The sequence below is a fragment of the Elaeis guineensis genome, chromosome 4 (genome assembly GCF_000442705.2).
Source record: "Elaeis guineensis isolate ETL-2024a chromosome 4, EG11, whole genome shotgun sequence".
NCBI lineage: Eukaryota > Viridiplantae > Streptophyta > Magnoliopsida > Arecales > Arecaceae > Elaeis > Elaeis guineensis.
Window position 1 is genome coordinate 132,129,022 of NC_025996.2, and position 8,498 is coordinate 132,137,519.

The window sequence follows — 8,498 nt, forward strand, 5'->3', positions numbered from 1 at the left end:
GCACAATACGAAATCAAGTCTAGCATTATTCAAATACTATCATCATTCTATGGACTGATGAATGAGGATCCGTATAAATACTTGGACGAATTTCTTGAGATATGCTCCACAGTAAAAATCTAAAACTTCTCCGATGATGCCCTCAGGTTGAAACTGTTTCCTTTTTCACTTAAGGATAAAGTCAAGCATTGGTTAAACTCCCTAGATTTCATAATCATTTCAACTTGGGACTATCTTCAGAGAGAATTTCTTAAGAAATACTTCTCAATTAGAAAAATAAATCAAATTAGAAAAGCCATCACTAGTTTTTTTCAATTGGATGGTGAACTTTTTCATAAAATATGAGAAAAGTTAAGAGATCTTATTCGTAAATGCCCCAATCATGCTGTCCCCAAATGACAACTTGTTCAGTGTTTCTACGATGGTCTATCGGAGAAACACCGACAAATGATCGATGCATCATGTGGTGGGACATTCATGCTAAAGAGTGAGGATGAGGCTTGACAGCTTTTTGAAACACTTAGTGAGAACTCCCTGCATCACATCTCTGCCATCTCTCTGAAGTAAAAATTCAGTGCAGGGGCAAAATGGTAATTTTAAAACTTTTTCAAAATTACTATTTTACAGTGAAATTATTAATTAATCTCATTAATTAATACTAATTAACCCTACACTAAGATCTAAATATGATACAACAGCATATATTTAATTTTGAAATTCAAATTTGAAACAGTAAACTTTTTACTGTACTGTGTTCAAAACACATCACCTTTTGCGGGTAGTCCATCATTGCAATCTGATCACCGTCGGAGGGCTCTAATCATCATGTCATAGCCACACTAGTGTCTGACCTCTGCGGATCATTCACACGAAGCTCCCGTCTGATCGGCTCCTCACGAATGCTAGTTCATGATTTCATCCTTTTGATGGCTGATGTTGATTGAACTCCTTCGATCGATGTGTGCCGACTCCTCGGATGCTCTGGATCATCTCACGATTGGTTGAGAGGCTGATGGATCTCTTCCTAAAATTTGGCAGACTCACGACACTCGTGGCACACCAATCTCACTTCCTGAATCCTAGGTAGAAACCCTAGGGTACACACCAAAAATCCTGCGCCCACTTCTCTCTCCTTTTTCTCTCCTCTCGATAAATTTTGAACACTTCAAAATTTTTCAGAACCTCCCCACGCCCCTTATCTCTTCTTTCTTTCATTGCCCACGCCCCCTCCCTTTCTCATTTTATAAAACATCGCAAGAGATGTTGAAAGCATGCGAGTGGATAAGAAGAGGTGGTTGCTCACTTAAATTCAAATTAAATTTGAATTCAAGTGTCAACCAATCTTATCCTCATCCATTTGTGCGAGAAAGAAGAGATGGCGTGGCCTTTTTTTTGTGCGTGGAGACTTTCACGAGAAACCATTTCTCGTATGGAATATGGGGCGCAAAAAAGAGGATAAGCTGGCGCATGGTTATTTGGTTATCCATTCAAATTCAAAACCCCTTTGAATTTGGATGGGTAACAAACCAAGTTAAGCCAAATAATTGGCGCACAAAAATATGAGCGTGAGAGAGCTTTGCGTGGGAGAAAATTCATGAAAAAATTTCTTCTCGTGAATTCAAATGGGCGCAAGGAAGTTGGGTGGCGCAGGGAATTTAAAACAAGGTGGTTTGATTCAAATTGAGCCAACCTAATTAAAATAGGTTAAGCACAATTAGACCAGATTAAATCCAACACAATTAGGTTTAATTAGGCTCAATAAAATTTTAATCAAATCATAAATTAACTAAGCCTAACCCCTGATCAAATCAGGGACTAAACCACCTTAGCGATTAGATCAACACTTAACCTAATCGGGTTAATCCAAACTGAATCCAATTCAATTGGACTTGATCTAAAAATAATTACTCAATCAAATTGAGTTAATTAGTGATCAAATCACTAATTAAATCTCTCATAAATATTGAGTCCAAATCTGATGGACAATTAGGCATCAGAGACCATCGATATGAAATCCTGATCAAAGAGTTCAAATTTCAAATTCAAAATTTGAAATTCAAAATTTTGACCCCGGTACCCAAAATGTGTGGAACTCATGATCAGAGAATCCTAATTCTCAATCATAGAGTCTCAGACACATAAGACTCATAATCAGCTATCAGATCAGAAAGGAACCTCTAATGTGTGTGACCCCGTAGGTTCGAACCTAAGCCGGTAGCACAGGAACCAATTCCTGTACTAATCGAAGTGATCATCTAGCAATGGTACCCGATGATCAGATAGGTCGAATAGTCACAATCGCAACATTCAGAATCTACATGAATATGGTTACCGTATAATTCATCCCTTTTGACCCCTATGTTTAGGATGATTCAGGGTTAAACTGTCAACCCTGATGAGATCATCCGAATCGTGCTCAACTCAATTAGTCCTATGACTCCTCACTAGGACTACCCTGGCCAAGGTTTTGCTAAATTGAAACACGACTGTACACAGCTCCTAAACTGGAGTAGTCAATCCCATCTTGACACACGCACCGACAAGTCAAGTACTTGACTACACCCAGCAGCCTTCCGTCACTGAATTAGAAATTCAGGTAGTCCAGTGTCTAAGTGCAGTGAGTTACTTGCAAGTCACTGTGGCGGTCTCAGATCGGAGGGATATTTATACCCATATCCCATCGGAGCAAATCTTGACAGCAAAAATAGCTCTGGAGTCGGTCACGTTCAGTGCAGATGTACCATTACATCTCACCTGTATGCCATACCAGTATCTCCATACTCCTTGATTATGAGGACAACCAACCCATATGGCACACAATGCCTATGCTCGATAAACGTTGTCGTCCTTGGTGACAATGTATCATTTGGTCACGAACAGATTTAAAGACTAAGCGACAAATCCTCCTTTGTCGAGTCTAAATAGTCCTAAGGACTTCACCACAACACAGGAGTTCATTAGAAGATGAAACATTTGTGATGAAAAAATATCAAAATAATTTTTATTTATTTATAATTTATGTACTAATACAAAAGGAGCACAACCGTTAACAGGCTGATGATTGACTTTGGGACACTATTTTCAATAATCTCCCACTTGGCCTAAAGCCAATCGGTGCAGTATCTAATACCCATCTTCAACTTGTAGTCGTTGAACTCCTTCACCGCAATGGCTTTAGTGAATGGGTCGGCCAGGTTCTCCTTCCCGTCGATCTTCTGAAGGTCGACGTCACCTCGATCCACAATCTCCCGGATGAGATGGTAGCGGCACAGAATATGCTTCGTCCGTTGGTGTGCCTTCGGTTCCTTCGCCTGAGCAATGGCTCCAGAGCTGTCATAGTAGAGCAAAACTAGACCAACAAGGGAGGGTGCTACTCCGAGCTCGGTGATGAATTTTTTCAGCCACACCGCTTCTTTGGTAGCATCTGATACAGCAATATACTCCACCTCACATACTAAATCAGCCACATGTGCTGCTTGAAACTCTTCCAGCAGACAGCCCCACCATTAAGGGTAAAAATAAATCCTGACACACTCTTGCTGTCATCGCGATCAGACTAAAAACTAGAGTCTGTAAACCCTATAAGTCTCAAGTCCGATTCACCATATACAAGCCACTGATCCTTAGTATTTCTTAAATACTTCAGGATGGTTTTAACAATCTTCCAGTGATTCTCCTCTGGATCAGATTGGTATCTACTCACTACCCCTAGTGAGTATGCCACATCTGGTCGTGTACATGTCATGGCGTACATGATAGATCCCACTGTCGAAGCATATGGAATCCTACCCATACGCTCTCTCTCTTGAGGTGTTGTCGGACAATCCCTTTTCGAGAGAGAAATTCCATGGCCTATCGGTAGATAGCCTTTCTTGGAATTCTCCATGCTGAACCTTTTCAGCATAGTATCAATGTACGTGGACTGGGATAAGCCAAACAACCTTTTGGATCTATCCTTATAGATCCTCATCCCTAGGATGTAGGAAGCTTCTCCCAGATCCTTCATGGAGAACTATGACGATAGCCAAATCTTTATTCCCTGTAATGCAGGGACATCATTCCCGATTAAGAGAATGTCATCCACATACAATGCAAGAAATAGTACTACTGGACCATTAGCCCATATATAAATGCAGGGCTCTTCTCCGTTCTTAATGAAGCCATACGTTTTGATCGTCCTATCAAAACGTATGTTCCAACTCCGAGATGCCTGCTTAAGTCCATAAATGGACCTTTGTAGCTTGCATACCTTAGACTCATCTGTGGATGTGAACCCTTCAGGTTGTATCATATACACCTCTTCGTCCAGCTCTTCGTTTAGGAAAGCTGTCTTCACATCCATCTGCCAGATTTCATAGTCTAGATGGGCAGCTATCCCAAGCATAATCCGAATGGATTTGAGCATTGCCACAGGAGAAAACATCTCGTCATAGTCTATACCATAATGTTGACGATATCCCTTGGCAACCAGACGGACTTTATAGGTCTCCACCTTTCCGTCTGCGCCCCTCTTCCTCTTGAAGACCCACTTACACCCTATGGGTTTCACTCCTTCGGGTGAGTCAACCAATGTCCACACATCGTTGACCTTCATAGACTCCATTTTGGATTTCATGACCTCTAGCCATTTCTCAGAGTCAGGTCTCTGCATTGCATCCATGTAGGTGATCGGATCCTCATCATTTTCATCAAGTTCGACAGGATCGCCATCCCGGACCAAGAAATCATAGTATCTGTCCGGTTGATGTGGTACTCTACCAGACCGCCTTAAGGGTGCATAATCAATGGGCTCTGGATCTGATCTAATCAAATCCGGTTCAGGTTCAGTAACATGTGTCGGTTTTTCCACCTGTCGAACTTCGTCAAGTTCGACCTTAGAGGCAACAGTTCCTTCACTAAGGAACTCCTTTTCTAAAAAGATTACCTTAAGGCTGACAAACACCTTTTGCTCATCAGCAAGGTAGAAATAATACCCTTTGGTCTCTTTTAGGTACCCTATAAAATTACACTTGTCAGACCTAGGTCCAAGCTTGTTTGTAATTAAACGTTTAACATAAGCCGGACACCCCCAAACCTTAAGGTGTCAGAGTACTGGCTTACGTCCTATCTATTGCTCCTAGATTGATTTTGATGATTACAAAGCAGATTGAAGGGATACAAATAATTTTAAAATAAAAAAAATCCTTATGCTCTTCAAGGGCAAAATCATAATTTCATTAAAATCCTGATTTGATAGTACCATTTGGTAGAACAAATGATTTGAAATCTATTGGTAAAAATTTCATTGTGTTTGGACTTATATTTTTGAAGTTATGAAGGTTTGGAGTGCATGAGTCGACTCATGAGTCAACTCATGGCACTGTGAGCTGATTGGCACGCAAAAATTCTCCTTGGCACGCTAGTTTTCTGGCTTGGCACGACCTGTGAGTCGACTCATGAGTCGACCCACAAGGCATGAGTCGACTCATGAGTCGACCCCTGCTGATTTGAGCCAAGAATTTCCAGAAACGCATTCTCTGGTTTTTGTAACAGAGGTCGACTCATGAGTCGACCCCTGAAGCATGAGTCGACTCATGAGTCGACCCCTGCGATGGAAAATGTCAGCAACGGCTATTTTTTTGCCCATTTTAATTGCCTTTTATGCTTCCTAAAATTGCTCTAACGGCTCTTTATCTGCCTAAGTTATTTTCTCTTGCTTCTAATGTCATAAAATGCTTTAAATGGTGAAAGAAATTGCAGATTAAATAGCAGATCAAACGTGAAATCAAAAATAAGAAAAATGAAAGAGAGGATCCGAAATCTGCACGAAAAAGCCTGAGATCAACGAAATATCCAAAAAGAAAAAGAGAGAGGATCCACAATATACAAGAGAGTTTGTGAAAGAGAAAAGCAAGAGCATTCAAGAGGATCTTTCACGCCTATTGTTTCAACTTTGATCTAGAGATCGTTCAAAGCTTTCAAGAGATCTTCAATCAACAAACAACCTCTTCTCAAGCATTCGTTCAAGCGTTCATCCACTTTGAGAAAATCCGAAAAGGGGTTCTTCATTTGAGTAAAGTTTTTATTGTTATATTCGCTCATTTAAAGGAGCTGTTATTGTATTAATCTGTGCTCAAAATTTTCTAACTCTTTGTGAGTTTTTGTTCTTGTTTTTGGAGGATTTCCAAAACAAAGAAAGGTTGATCCGAACCTGAAATCGGAGTATTTTGGGTTTACTTATACCCGAAAAATAAGTGATCTAGCTTGGGATAGCTAGTGTCGGAGTTTCTGACGTTTTGTATTCAGGTTGAATACAAGTATAGTGGATTAAAATTCCCAAGTAGGAGCTTGGGGAGTGGATGTAGGTGCAAGGTTGGCACCGAACCACTATAAATCCTTGTGTTTGTGATGTGCTTTATCGCTTTACCTTATTTCTTTATTATATCCTTGTAATTCTGCTTCAGGCAATTAATATTGAATTGAAGTCTTTGTTTTGTTCTTCATAAGTATTCTGTTGGGCTTAAAATTTTTAGAAACCTAATTCACCCCCCCTCTTGGGTTGCATAGCTGGGCAACAAGTGGTATCAGAGCCGGTGCTCTAGCCCTTCTTTGATCTAACAATCAAAGAGCCAAAGATCTATGGCAACCCATGTCGGTACTTCTCTAGCCGAGGGGCAATCTACAAATCGACCTCCACTTTTCAATGGGTCTAATTACACCTATTGGAAAGCTCGGATGAAGATATTCATACAAGCACTCGACTATGATATGTGGAGTATCATAGTGAACGGTCCTCACACACCCACCAAGATTATAGATGGTGAGGAGTCAACCAAATCCAAAAAAAAATGGGATGAGGTTGACAAGAAATTGGTACAATTAAATGCCAAAGCCATGAATGTTCTTTATTGTGCACTAGATGCTAGTGAATTCAATCGCATTTCTACTTGTGCATCTGCTAAAGAAATATGGGATAGGTTAGAAGTAACTCATGAGGGAACAAATCAAGTAAAAGAGTCTAAAATAAACATGCTTGTACATAAATATGAATTGTTCAAAATAGAGCATGATGAGTCCATAACTGCCATGTTTACTCGTTTTACTGATATAATTAATGGTTTGAAGAGTCTTGGCAAATCTTATACTAACAGTGAACTTGTAAGGAAGATTTTCAGGTCACTGCCAAGAACTTGGAAAGCCAAGGTGACTGCCATCCAAGAAGCAAAGGACTTGAATACTCTATCTCTAGAAGAGCTTCTTGGATCCTTGATGACTCATGAACTTAGCATGAAGCAACATCAAGAGGATGAAGTCAAAAAGAAAAAAATCATTGCCCTCAAATCCACAACTTCGCCTGATTATGAAACGGATGAATCTGAAGATGAAGAACAGGATGAAGAGATGGCACTCATCATCCGAAAATTTAAGAAGTTTCTAAGAAAAAGGAAACAGGGGATAAGAAAGAAATTCACAAAAGGAGAACAAAGCAAAGAAAAAGAGAAAGATCAACCCCTTACATGCTACGAGTGCAAGAAGCCGGGATATTTCAGATCCGAATGTCCACAACTGAAGAAAGGTCCCAAAAAGTTCAAAAAGAAGGCAATGATGGCGACTTGGAGTGCGAGTGATGACTCAAGCTCCGACGAGAAAACCTCAACAGAACAAGCCAATCTGTGCCTGATGGCACATGAAAATGAGGTAACTTCTGAATCCACTAGTGAATTCACATTTGAAGAATTGCATGAAGCATTCTATGACTCAATTGATGAATTAAAGAAACTAGGAAAGAAAAACAAAGAACTGAAATTGGAAAATCAGTCCTTAGTGAAACAAGCTGAAATTCTTTCAATTGAAAAACTCACCTTGAGTCAAGAAAATCAAAACTTAAAGGATGAAATTAACAAGCTGAAATCTATAGTAGATAAGTTCACCTTAAGTTCAAACAAATTAAATATGATCTTTGAAAATCAGAAAGCTATATATAATAAGGCTGGACTTGGCTATAAACCTCTAAAGAAACAAAAGTTTCTGAAGGATATTTATGTAAATTATTCAGGTAACAAGTCTACAAATATTACTTGTTTCAAATGTGGTAGAATAGGACATAAATCATACACATGCCTCAAATCTACAAATACAACTATAAAGAAAATATGGGTTCCAAAAGGAACCATTCTGACTAACCCAAAAGGACCCAAGAAAGCTTGGGTACCTAAGACAGAGACTTGACCTTTGCTTGCAGGTGTGTTTAGCATCCCAAGAAGGAAACAGAAAATGGTATCTTGACAGTGGATGCTCGAGACACATGACTGGTGATGAATCACAATTCATCACGCTTGATGCTAAGGATGGAGGGATGGTCACCTTTGGAGATAATGGCAAAGGAAAGATCATCGGGATAGGTAACATTGGTATCACTCCCTCCAAATACATTGAGAATGTTTTACTAGTTAAAGGTTTAAAGCATAACTTACATAGCATTAGTCAATTCTATGATAAAGGGTATAAAGTAATTTTTG

At 39.6% G+C, this 8,498-nt stretch overlaps 1 non-coding gene across 1 annotated transcript; it reads right to left on the reverse strand.

Annotated features, from left to right (window-relative positions):
• Positions 1-283: 283 nt before the first annotated feature.
• On the reverse strand, positions 284-389 carry LOC114914161 (small nucleolar RNA R71). Its single transcript, XR_003800780.1, has one exon. It is a non-coding gene; the product is annotated as a small nucleolar RNA R71 (small nucleolar RNA).
• Between the last annotated feature and the right edge of the window lie 8,109 nt (positions 390-8,498).